The sequence below is a fragment of the Macaca fascicularis genome, chromosome 10 (genome assembly GCF_037993035.2).
Source record: "Macaca fascicularis isolate 582-1 chromosome 10, T2T-MFA8v1.1".
In the NCBI taxonomy this organism is placed as follows: Eukaryota; Metazoa; Chordata; class Mammalia; order Primates; family Cercopithecidae; genus Macaca; species Macaca fascicularis.
Window position 1 is genome coordinate 85,586,136 of NC_088384.1, and position 13,002 is coordinate 85,599,137.

The 13,002-nt window shown below is 40.5% G+C and overlaps 1 long non-coding RNA gene and 1 pseudogene across 4 annotated transcripts in view; one reads left to right on the forward strand and one right to left on the reverse strand.

The window, feature by feature from the left end:
* The window catches only part of LOC107131093 (uncharacterized), a 57,059-nt gene extending 51,771 nt beyond the window's left edge, over window positions 1–5,288 (reverse strand). For all 4 annotated transcript variants that reach the window (XR_010578592.2, XR_001494071.4, XR_010578593.2 and 1 more), the window contains exon 1: window positions 5,088–5,288. This is a non-coding gene — a long non-coding RNA (uncharacterized lncRNA). The remainder of the gene's footprint in view (window positions 1–5,087) is intronic.
* A 5,353-nt stretch (window positions 5,289–10,641) lies between these two features.
* The window catches only part of LOC102142323 (signal-regulatory protein beta-1-like), a 59,262-nt pseudogene continuing 56,901 nt past the window's right edge, over window positions 10,642–13,002 (forward strand).

Below are 13,002 nucleotides of genomic sequence, written 5' to 3' on the forward strand. Positions count from 1 at the left end.
ACCTTCTTTGGATTTTTTTTTTTACTGTCATTGGTTTAAAGCTTGTTTTATCTGCTATGAAAATACCAATCTTTGCTCTTTTGTTTTCTGTTTGCATGGTAGATCTTTCTCCATCCCTTTACTTTGAGCCTATATGTGTCACTGCATGTGGAATGAGTCTCTTAAGACAGCATATCATTGAGTTTTGCTTCTTTATCCAGCTTTCCACTCTGTGCCTTTTAATTGGGGGATTTAGCGCATTTAGTAATCAAGGTTAGTATTGATATGTGTGGATTTGATCCTGTCATCATGCTTTTAGCTGGTTGTTATGCAGACTTGTTTGTGTGGTTACTTTATAATGTCATTGTACTATGTACTTTGCAGTGGCTGCTAATAGTATTTCCTTTTTAGGTTTAGCACCCTCTTCAGGACCTCTTGTAAGGCAGGTCTGGTGGTAACAAATTCCCTTAGCATTGGTTTTCCTGAAAAGAATCTTATTTCTCCTCTTATGAAGCTAAGTTTGGCTGGATATGAAATTCTTGTTGAAAATTCTTTTTTTTAAGAATGCTAAATATAGCCCCAATCTCTTCTGGTTTATAGGGCTTCTGCTAATGGACAAATGAGCTTCTCTTTGTAGGCAACTTTCTCCTTCTTTCTAGCTGCCTCTAACATTTTATCTTTCATTTTGACCTTGGAGAATCTGATGACTATGTATCTTGGGGATGCTCTTTTCTATGTAGTATCTCACAGGGGTTTTCTGCATTTCCTAAATTTAAATGTTGGCCTCTCAAGCAAGGTTGAGCAAATTTTCATAGATGATATCTTGAAATATTTTTTCCCAGTTGCTTAGTTTCTCTCCTTCTCATTCAGGGATGCCAATGAGTCATAGAGTTGGTGTATTCATGTAATCCCATATTTCTCAGAAGTTTTATTCTGTCTTCCTTATTATTTATTCTTTATATTTGTCTGACTGAGTTATTCCACAGAGGCAGTTTTCAAGCTCTGAGATTCTTTCCTCAGGTTGCTTGATTCTGCTATTAATACTTGCAATTATAGTCTGAAATTCTTGAAGTGAGTTTTTTGGCTCTATGAGATCAGATTCGTTCTTTCTTATGATGGACTTTTTGTCTTTCATCTCATGTTTCATTTTATTGTATGTCTTAGAATCTTTGGATTGAATTTCAACTTTCTCCTGAATGTCAGTGATTTTTGTTGCCATCCATATTCTGAATTCTATTTCTGTTATTTCAACTATTTCAGCCTGGTTAAGAATCATTCCTGGGAACCTAGTACAATTGTTTGAAGGTAAGAAGGTACTCTGGCTCTTTGCATTGCCAGAATTCTTGTGCTGGTTCTTTCTCATCTTTGTGAGCTGACGCTCCTTCAGTCTTTGAAACTGCTGTCCTCTGGATGGGTTTTGAAGTTACTGTCCTTTGGATGGTTTTTTTTTCCCCTTTTATCTTGCTGGTGGGGAGGCCCACTGGCATCCATGTGCACATCTGCACTGGCAGCGGTGCCGACATGTTACTATATTCAGATTTTTCATGGTGCCAGAATTCTTGTGCTGGTTCATTCTTATCTGGAGACTCTGGCCTTTCTGACTTTTGTAAATATTTTAAGGTGCGTAAGATTTTCGTTTTTCTTTCTTTCCCTATAATATATATTTCATCTTTTCATTTCCTTTTTTCCTTGCCCCTTCCCCACCCCAGGGGTTGTAACTATAGAGAATGCTGGATAGGATCTTTTGGTTTTGCTTCTAGAGCCCTATGCATTTCTTCTGGCAGATTTTATATTGGGCTGGGCTATTTAACCTATAAGCATCATCTCTGGGCTTGTGGCCAGGTATACTCTTGATCTTTGTTACCCAAAGTGGTGGGTATACTCTTGATCTTTGTTTACTGGCAGAAACCCTCATGTTGCCTTAGGCAATGGGCTGATTTGTGGAATGCACAATGTTCTGAGCTCCCTGCTCAACCCCAGGTGGTTAGGGGCCATGAAGCATGGGGCCTGACTGGGCAGGTTGCCTTCTTGTCTCCCAGTAGCAGGCCCCAGCACCAGTACCAAGAGAGAATCCAGTGTGCAGCTCCCAAGTGCCCAGAGGTGTGCCTACATGTGGAGCTGGGAAACCTCCTTAGTCCCAAGATCTCTGCACAGGGATGGGTAGTGGCACCAGCTGAACTTCTACCCCTGCCACCTCTCTAAGCAGCCCTCCCTGATGATTCAAGGGTCCATTTTAATCCAGGAAAGTGGATTCTCCAAATGTCTAGAGATCTTCCTGGGTATAGAGCAGAGAGGGCTCCCCTGCACTAAGAGTTCTGAATAAGAGGTGTGGGGTAACTCAGGCTGTTACAGCAGGCAAGTCAATGCTCTGATTTCCTGGATATCTGCCTGGGAGTGTAGCAAACAGGGTCTCTGCACAAGAGGGGTGGAGCAATTGAGACAGCTGAACCATGCAAGTGAGTGCTCCAAATGCCTGGAGATCTGTCTGCCTGTGGAGCACAAACAGCTTCACTGCACCACCATCTATGTCTAGGGAGAATTGGGCAGTTCAGGCTGCTGAACCAGGCAAATGCCTGGAAATCTGTCTGCACATGGAGCAGAGAGAGCCTCACTGTACCAAAATAAGTTTATTGGGGCCTAATTTGAGGAATGCAAGCCATGGTACACTTCCATGTTACCTTGGGAAGTGCTCTGGTCTACAAAGGACAGACTTGAGCTTTTAAAGAAAAAAGAATGAATTAGGAGAAGGGGTGATTACATTTTTCAGGTACTCTCATTGCTTACAGAATAACATTAATTAGTTATTGGCTATTGGCTATACATGGTTGAACTGTAGGATAGGAGTTATGGTGTTTGTGTGAGACATGTTAGATTAATTTATAGCTATGTGGGGTGTCAGTTAGTCTAGAGTCCACCTGAGAAACAGCTTCAAGAGAGGACCACTTAGCTCAGGCAGGGAAGTGGGATATGATTGCTGTCTCATTCTAATGCCTCTCTGAGCATGATGCTTTAAAGGGGACTCACATTACTCAGATAAATGGTTTATTTGTGACATGAACAGACACTTCTCAAAAGAAGACATTCATGCAGCCAACAAACATTTAAAAAGCTTAACATCATTGATCATTAGAGAAATGCAAATTAAAACCATAATGAGATACCATCTCATGCCAGTCAGAATAGCCACTATTAAAAAGTCAAGAAAAAAACAGATGCTGGCAAGGTTGCAGAGAAATAAGAACGCTTTTACACTGTTGGTGGGAATGTAAATTAGTTCAACCATTGTTGAAGATGGTGTGGTGATTCCTCAAAGATCTAGAGCCAGAAATACCATTTGACCCAGCAATCCCATTACAGAGTATATACCCAAAGGAATATAAATCATTCTATTACAAAGATACATGCACATGTATGTTCATCGCAGCACTATTCACAATAGCAAAGACATGGAATCAACCCAAATGCCCATCAATGATAGACTTGATAAAGAAAATGTGGTACATATACACTATGGAATACTATGCAGCCATAAAAAGTAATGAGATCATGTCCTTTGCAGGGACATGAATGAAGCTGGAAGCTATTATCCTCAGGAAACTAACGCAGGAACAGAAAACCAAACACTGCATGTTCCCACTTATAAGTGGGAGCTGAACAATGGGAACACATGGACACAGGGAGGAGAACAACACACACTGGGGCCTGACGGGGGTGGGGCCTGGGGAGAGAGAACATTAGTAAAAACAGCGAATGCATGCTGGGCTTAATACCTAGGTGATGGGTTGATAGGTGCAGCAAACCACCATGGCACACGTTAATGTAACAAACCTGCACATGCACCCCAGAACTAAAAATAAAAAAAATTTTAAAAGTTTCTTTACTTTCTCATTTCTCTCTTTTGATCAAAATATTTCTTTATTTAATTGTTATATACAAGATGCAGAGCCCAGGAGAGAGGACAGAGTTGTGAAGGCAATGCCTGAAGGATTGGACCCCTCCCAGAATTGCCAAGAGGCACAGCTGGGGCAGGAAGGATGGGGCCCCGGCGATGGAAACACACCTATGTCCCTAGATCTCACCATGACCACTTTTCTTGACCCTGGAATCTATGGGCTCAATACCAAAGACATAAGGCCACAGAGAAGTTAAATAAGTATAAAGGTGTCACAGAGGCAACAATTTTATGACATTAAAACATCTAGGAGAGACGGTATAAATTCAGTTTTCAATCAGATCTAACTATGAAAATCTGTCTCACCAATGGCCCATGCAAAAAAATTCTGAATTATATTTAACACTGATAATTCTGAAGGCATTTAAATTTTACCTCACCAACAATATTAAAATTAATTTTATTTACCAGAAATTACTAAAGTCATATGAACTTTAAAAATATTTGAGCTTACTTAATTTATGATCATTCATTTATCTTTAAGTGAAGTGGGTGTCATGTAGACAATACACAAACACATATATGTACACATGTACACATAAAAATACAGACAGATACAAATAAAGATATTTAGCCTTGAGTTTGCAGTTTTAGCTAAAACCCACTAATTTAAAAGGACAGTTGGATTAAATTGTGCCTCTATAAATTAAACTAGTTAAAGTTTGTCTTTCCCACATGGCCAAAACCCTTACCAAGTCTGTGGTATCCAATTTACATCTGAAAGCAGAGAGAGAATTTAAACATTTTCAAAGAGGAATTTGGGTGTGTTATTTAGAGGGAGCTTAAGAATGAATGCATGCCAAGGAAACACAAAACCATGGGAACTCACTACAGGATTTTATGAGGAAACAATCAGAAACCTTTTCAAAACAGCCAGTCAAATGCCAGAAAGTATTATATTAGGGATGAAACGCCAGTTTCCCTTTTTTTAAAACCTAGATCACTGAGCTTAGGGACAAGCCCATTAACAAATGGGGCCAAGAAAGCATTTGCAGTTTTCAGCACCTAATATTTGAATCCTGAAAAGCAGGCACGGCTGGAGGGCAGAGCATCTAGATCTTTAAAAAGCATAGATCTCACTTTTACACTGAATCCCGGGTCCCCACAAAGAGGAAAATATCGTAGCACTGGCCTGCTGAACACTTCCACAACATACCTTATTGCAAGGAGGTTCCCTGAAGCTGGTGGGAGACCCAACACCAATTAGCCTCCTCTGTGGTCAGTGTTTGGGTGAGGGAGAAAGGACAAGATGGAGGAAGGTGAACAAGAAGGCACAATCTATGTTGCTTCCGGGTTCTTCCTCACCAACTTTCCCGCGGGAAAATGCAGCCCGCGCCTGGGAAGATGCAGATCAACCGAGCATGCGCCAGGTGACGTCAATCCGAAGAGATCGAAACTTACCTGGCCACGCCTATGGAGACGCCCCTATCACGCCCTTATCCCGCCCACTGCCCTCCGGCTTCCAGTACCAATGCATAAAAGTCTGCTGCCGGCAGGAGCCCGCGTGACTTCTTCGGCCCCTCCTACTTGTGGACCCAGAACCTCGCCTGAGAGTGTGTGCATATTTGCAATAAAAAACTGCCGCTTTCTTATGTACTTTGGCATAATATTTAATTATTTAGCTCTCCTAAATTATTAAATTAAGACAATTATTAAATTAAATTAAGACAGTCAGCTCATCCCTCAGAGGACTCTTAGCCCTCGTTGATAAGCATTTCCTTAGCCTCCTGCCTGTCTCTTCTAAACACACAAAGAAACAAATAGCTTCCTGCAGGAATAACCATACCTTGCACATGCTGTCAGCTACTTCCAGAGCTGCAGCTCTCACCAGTGACTTGCCAGCCGTCACACACACCAGGGTCAAATTCTCTCTCACACTAGCCACAGAGCTCAAGGAACTCAAAGTCAAAAGACAGCAGAGCTTTAGATCTGAGACAAGCCTACTCATGACTCTTGGGGAACATCACAAGGAAGACAAAAAACGTTCAAAAAGGGGGTTGTGGCACCTCCTTCTAGGTTCCTCAAGGGGTCTCAGGGCTGCTAGAAGTCTCCTCTGTATTTCTTCAGATGGTATTAGAGATAGTGAAAGAAAGAAGGAGCAGAAGCGAGAAGAAATAGAACAAGTTTTAGAGGAGCCAATTTAGGAGACCCTCTTTTCCAAAAGGCCAATGAAATTTTACTTCATCCATAGCAAAAATCATGTCAATAAGAAGAGAAGTAGGTAGAGAGAGCACATATAGTTAGCAGGGGCTTAAGAAGAGAGAAATACAGTCTACTGAGAAGCTTTTACAGGGTGAACAGAGGTCTCAATATATATATCCTAAATATCAGCTTTTAATTATTAATAATTCAACTTCTCACTTTAGAGCTGTTAAAAATTGTTTTATCTGACTTTAGCTGGGCAAACAGTAAACATTCCTGTTTCTTTTCTTCTTCTTTCTGAAATTTACATTAAGAAGGAGTTTTGGGAGTGGGACATGATTGTTTATTAGAGTTCTAGAGTAATCACTATTTAAAGCTGTTTGTCTTTGAAATTTGCTTGATTGTTTACTTTCTTTTTGAGCATATGTTTTTATTAGCTGGAGAGAAGCCTAAACAAATAAACCAAAAGTTCTTATCATATTCTAAATATAAACCCAAGTTTTAAATCAAAGTTATACCTGAACGGATGACTCAAAACCAATGCACAGACCAAACCCCAAATGCCTTTTATTGATTTATCCAAGATCTCCAAAGTGGAACAAAAATATTTGCAGCCATTCAAGATCCAGATCTCTTCCAAGAACAGCTCAAAGAAAGGAGAGTTTCACTAGCCTCAAGGTAGTGCAACACAAATCTATCTGACCATATTCTCTAGGGTCTCAATTTCTTAGTTGACCACCATACACAAAGGCCAAACAGAAGATTAAGAGAGACAGTGGTGGCTGGGCACGGTGGCTCACACCTGTAATCCCAGCACTTTGGGAGGCCAAGGCGAGTGGATCACCTAAGGTCAGGAGTTCAAGACCAGCCTGGCCAACATGGTGAAATCCCATCTCTACTAAAAATACAAAAAATTAGCTGGGCGTGGTGGTATGTGCCTGTAATCCCCGCTATTCTGGAGGCTGAGGCAGGACAATCGCTCGAACGTGGGAGGCGGAGGTGAGCCGAGATCACGCCACTGCTCTCCAGCCTGGGCAACAAGAGTGAAAATCTGTCTGAAAAAAAAACAAAAAACAAAAAACACAAACAGACAGTGGTAAAACAGGAAATCAGAAGATGCTCATGTGGGTAGAAAGGATTAGAAATGGATACCCCTAAATGTGAAGAGTCATACAAATAATCCAAAACAAAGAATTCAAATTAATTCTTTCAAATGTTTCTTTCCTGACCTAAATTTATCCACTGAGAAAAGGAATTTGGTGGTGGGTCTAAACTTTAACTCTTTTTCAAATCCAATGTTAGTTGGAATGCTGCTTATCTAATTCCTTGGATGTTAACATTTCAAAGACATGGTTAAATTTACATCTCCAATAGACTGAGAAAGGCCTGAGGAAGGCTAGAGTGACTTTTGTAAATCTTGTAGCAAAGTTGAAGAGTCAGTTTGAGCATGTAAAGAATTTTCTGGAGGAGTTCGAGGAGAACTAGCATTTAAACTTACTTTCAAATATCTTATTATCAGATTTCAATTAAGACGAACAGAAAGTAGGTCTCCCATTCCATTTAGTTACGAAAACTGCTTTTTCCAATTGTGTACACAGATACATGAATTTAAAAATTTAAAAGGACCTCCATTTTGGCCAATGTGTTTTGGGGTCACCTCAAGTCACATGAGTCCATTTACCTAGCCATTTGCAAAATAGAAAACTATATGTGATATGGTTTGGATCCATGTCCTTAAATCCATGTTGAATTGTAATCCCCATGGTTGGAGGTAGAGCCTGGTGTGAGGTGAATGGATCATGGAGGTGGAATTCTCATGAATGGCTTAGTGCCATCCCTTTTGATATCTTGGTGGTAGTGAGTTCTCGTGAGAGCTGGTTGTTTAAAAGCTTGTAGTACCTACCCCACCGCTCTTGATCCTTCTCTTGCCATGTAAGATGCCTGCCTCTGCTTTGCCTTCTGCCAAGAATAAAAGCTTCCTAAGGTCTCCCTGGAAACAAATACTGTCATGCTCTCTTCTTTTTTTTTTTTTTTTTTTTTTTTTTGTAGACGGAGTTTTGCTCTTGTTTGCCCAGGCTGGAGTGCAAAGGTGTGATCTCAGCTCACTGCAATATGTCTCCCAGGTTCAAGCAATTCTCCTGCCTCAGCCTCCCATGTAGCTGAGATTACAGGCACAGCACCACACCATGCCCAGCTAATTTTGTATTTTTAGTAGAGATGAGGTTTCACCATGTTGGTCAGGCTGGTCTCGAACTCCTGATCTCAGGTGGTCCCCCTGCCTCTGCCTCCCAAAGTGCTGGGACTACAGGCATGAGCCACCACACCCAGCTAACAAAACCTCTTTTCGTTATAAATTACCCAGTCTCAGGTATTTCTTTATGGCAGTGTGAGAACAGACTAACACAATATATATTATACACAAATGCAGCTGGTCTTCCTAAGGATGGTTGCCCCTTAAAGGAAAGCTCAGTTTTGTCCAGCAGTTTCCCTTAATTTTAGAATTTCCTTTTCAAAAGTGGCTAAGGTTAGGACAATGTATCAGGTCAAAGTGTGTTGCTTTGTGAGCATCACTCCACAAAGTGTCACCAGTGAGTCATGAATCCCTCTCTTGCATGTAACAACTGTTCATGCAATTCTCTTCGGGAGAATTGAACTCATCCTCATGTTTCTTTTAGTTGTGAACAAACAGGAATTGGTCACAAATGAAAATACAAGTCTGAATTTCATGCAATAGAAAACAGCTACAATTTTAACAGCATGCTGTGTAATTTTAGGCCAAAAGAAATGAAACTACTTATGCAAGACTGCCAATGCTGTGACCTGGAACACCTGCTGTGAAATAGCAGCAGAAGAGACAGTTATCTTTTGTTTTATTCCTGAAACCAGAATCTCCTGCCCATAGACAGAGATCAAAACCTCCATTCTAAAAAGAGACAGTTGGAGAGAACAGCCCAAATAATGGCAAAACCTCACTAAAAAAGAAAGGGAGATCTGAATTCAGGAGGACACACCCTTTTGCACCCTGTGAAGCCTATGGAGTGTGAGGAACATACTGCGTTAATGCTGCTACCAAGCACTGAGCCCAAAAGGGAAGGCAGTGTGTTCAGGGTTGGGAGGTCACTCTGAATCCTGCTGACTATAACAGATATGTCTAACTAAAAGAAGAAACTTAGGTAAAATTAATATAAGTAGAAGGTCTATTTGGGCCAAATTTGAAGACTGTAACCCAGGAAACACCTCCAAGTCACTTTGGAGAATAAAGAACAGACTCGAGCTTTTAAGGAAAAAGGACAAACCAGGGGAGGGGATGATTACAAAAGTTTTTCTCAGGAATTCTCATTGCTTTACAAAAATAACATCGATTAGTAACCTTTATACATTATTTAACTATAGAGTATGACTTGTGGTGTCCACATATGGCATTGTTACATTATTTTGTAGCTACTTGGGGCATCAGTTAGTCTAGAGTCCACATGGCAAGCAACCTCAAGAGATGATTACTTAGCTGAAGGAGGGAAGTGGGACCTGACTGCTTTCTCATTGAAAGGGGCATCGCATTCCTCGGATTAAAAGGTTTTTGCGCAATTTATATTACAATATAGATGTACCCAGAATTTATTTATCTTTTACTTTTTCCTGCTGTGTATTGTTTTTAAATCATTATGTAATCTAAGGGTAGCATTATGTTTTCTAAACCTAACGCTTGCTCAGCACATAAGTGTTAATGTATTCCTTTCCTTCTTTTTTTTTTTTTTTCCTATTTTGGGATTATTGCCTCTGGAAGCTATGTCTTTATTTCCGTCTCTGGTTGATAAGAGGAAAAGCAGGAAGAGGATGGCCCCCCTAGGCAGTAGCCTCTCCCTGAGATGGCCCTGATGACTCCAGTATAATCAGTCCATCCCCCTCCCTTTTCTGTTCTCTTCAGCAAAATCCTTTATTTATTTTATATATAGATATGTATATGTGTGTGTGTGTGTGTGTGTGTGTATATATATATATATATATATATATTTTTTTTTTTTTTTTTTTTTTGAGATAGGATCTCGCTCTGTCACCCAGGCTGGAATGCAGTGGTACCATCATGGCTCCTTGCAGCCTCCTCCTCCCAGGTTTTAGCAATCCTCCCACCTCAGCCTCCTAAGTAGCTGGGACTACAGGCATGCTCTACCACACCTGGTTGATATATATATATATATTTTTTTTTTTGGAGAGACAGAGTTTTGCCATATTGCCCAGGATGCAAAATCCTTTGGAATGGCTTGCATCTATGAGTGGATACAGATTTCCCCTCTCTCTTTGGATGTTTACCTGAGAAGCCCCTGGTAGTCCTGAGTGGCTTCCTATCCTGATTTATAATCTCAAATGATCCAAGAAACCAAGTGTCTTGGGGGAGTGAGATCAAAGTGCCCCTTCTGTCTTTTCTCTACTTTTTAAAAACATTGAGCCACCTATCTCTGTGGATGAGATCTGAGATATCCAATGGAGTTGGGAGATGAAAGCAACAGCAGCAGGGGATGAAACAGAGAAGTTCTCACCAGCCCTGGAAGCACAGAGCTTTATAAGGTGCTATGGAGGACTCTCTGAGAAAGGAGGGCTGCCTGACACCAAGAGAGAAGAGAGGAAATTATGAGTGGTCCCTGACTTACAATGGTTCGATTTCTAAGTCTTTACTTTCCAATGGTGTGCAAGTGATACATTCAGCAGAAACCATACTTCAGGTACGCATACAACCATTCTTTCACTTTCAGGACAGTATTCAATAAATTACAGGAGATATCCAATAATTTTTTTATCAAGCAGTCTTTGTGTCAATGATTTTGCCCAACTCTAGGCTAATTTAAGTTTTGAGCATATTTAAGGTAGGCTAGGCTAAGCTATGATGTTCAGTAGGTTAGGTATATTAAATGCATTTTTGACTCACAATATTTTCAATTTAGGATGGGTTTACTGGGACATAACCCCATCACAAGCTGAGAAGCATCTGTGTTGCTGTAATTCAACAACACATTGAACAGTGGGGACAGCGCCACCCACCCAAGCTGTAGCCCACCGGACCCCTCAACTTGTCTTTATTACTGAGGCTGGAACAGAGTGATATGCACTCAGCACCAAACGAGATCTCCATTCTATCAGCAGGAGTTCTTCTTCAAATCAAAATCACTCCGAAGTACACTGAGAAGTAGCCAATCCACATGGCCCAGTAACTTCAGATCCCTGGCAATGATAGTTTAATTATCCTCCTTTTGCTGGAATCATGGATAGGAAGTGGTATCCTGGAGTGTGTTACTGATATTGGGACAGGATCCACACTATAGGATGGAGAGTTTGGCATAAGCACAAAGTAGTGCACATCTTGCCAGCAGGATATAAAGCCCTCTCTATTGGTGGAGCCAATTGGGATAGCAAATTAGTGAGCCAGCAGCAGTTAAGAAAAACATCTCCTGGGAACTTTCTACCCATTTTAAATGATTCATTCTCATCACCAGTTGTGTTGTAAATGGTGGAGTAAGTATCACTCACTGGTGGGATCTTTGGGGATCATTCCAACACAGTTGCAGAAATCATACTCCGAGAGGCATATAAAATTAAATGATTTATTTTACTCATAGTTCCTAGAAGGTGAAGCATGACATGCCACACAGGGAACCATTTAGAAGGAGCTCCTAGAGAAAGGGCTCAACTTAGCAGGTGGGGAGTTGAGACTGGGTGGACCCCTGGGAAAATGCCTTTATTAGGAGTCACAGTAAAGTACATAAGCAAATGGCATGAGGGAATTTCACTGGTGTGTTTGAATATCACTAGGTTACAGTAGGGGAGGGCAAGAACTAGTGGCAGGGACCAGCCTTATCACATTGGCACTTCATTGCCTGGGCAGGGTACTCACACCCTATTTGTGGGGACATCAAGGCATGAGAAAAATATGGAGTTCTAAAATTGTACACCACAACCGAAAATATTTATTTCTTTAGACAACTTTGAGATATTATATTGTATCCTTTCATTTCAACCTAAAGGACTCCCTTTAAGATTTCTTGTAGGGGAGGTCTAGAGGAGATGAACTCTGTCAGCTTTTGTGTATCCACGAATATCTTAATTTATCCCGTATTTTTGAATGATGGTCTTATCAGGTATAGAAATCTTAGTTGATGGCTTTTTTTTTTTTCTTTCAGAACTTTAAACATAACATCCCACTGCCTCTGGCCTCCAATGCTTCTGATAAGAACTCAGCCAACAGTCTTACTGAGGATCTCTTGTATGTGAAGAATGGCTTCTCTCTTGCTGCTTTCAAGACTCTTTGTTTCATTTTAGCTTTCAATAGTTGGATTATAATATATCTTAGTGTGGATCTCTGAGTTTATCTTACTTGGCATTTGTTCAGCATCTTATATTTGTAGATTCACATATTTAATCAACTTTAGGAGGACTTGGGATATTATTTCTTCAAATAACCATCTTCTTCCTCTCTGTGTCTCTTCCTCTTCTGTTATTCTCATAATGTGTATGTTCATCCACTTAGTGGTATCCCATGAGTCCCTCAGGTTCTGTTCCTTTTTCTTTATTCTTTTTTGTCTTTCTATCCTGGAGACTCAATAATTTCATTTCAAGTTTTCTGATTCTTTCTTCCTCCTGCTAAAATCTATTATGAAACTCCTCTAGTGAATGTTTCATTATCATGACTTTCAGTTCTTATACTTCTGTTTGGTTCTTTTTAAATATTTTTTATCTCTTGGCTGATGTTCTCATTTTGTTAATATATCTTATCCTAATTTCCTTTAGATTTTGTCCATGTTTTCCTTTAGCTATTTGAGCATTTTTGAGATGGAATCTTGCTCTTGTTGCCCAGGCTGGAATGCAGTGGTATGATCTTGGCTCACTGCAACCTCTGCCTCCCAGGTTCAAGTGATTCTCCTGCCTCAGCCTCCTTAGTA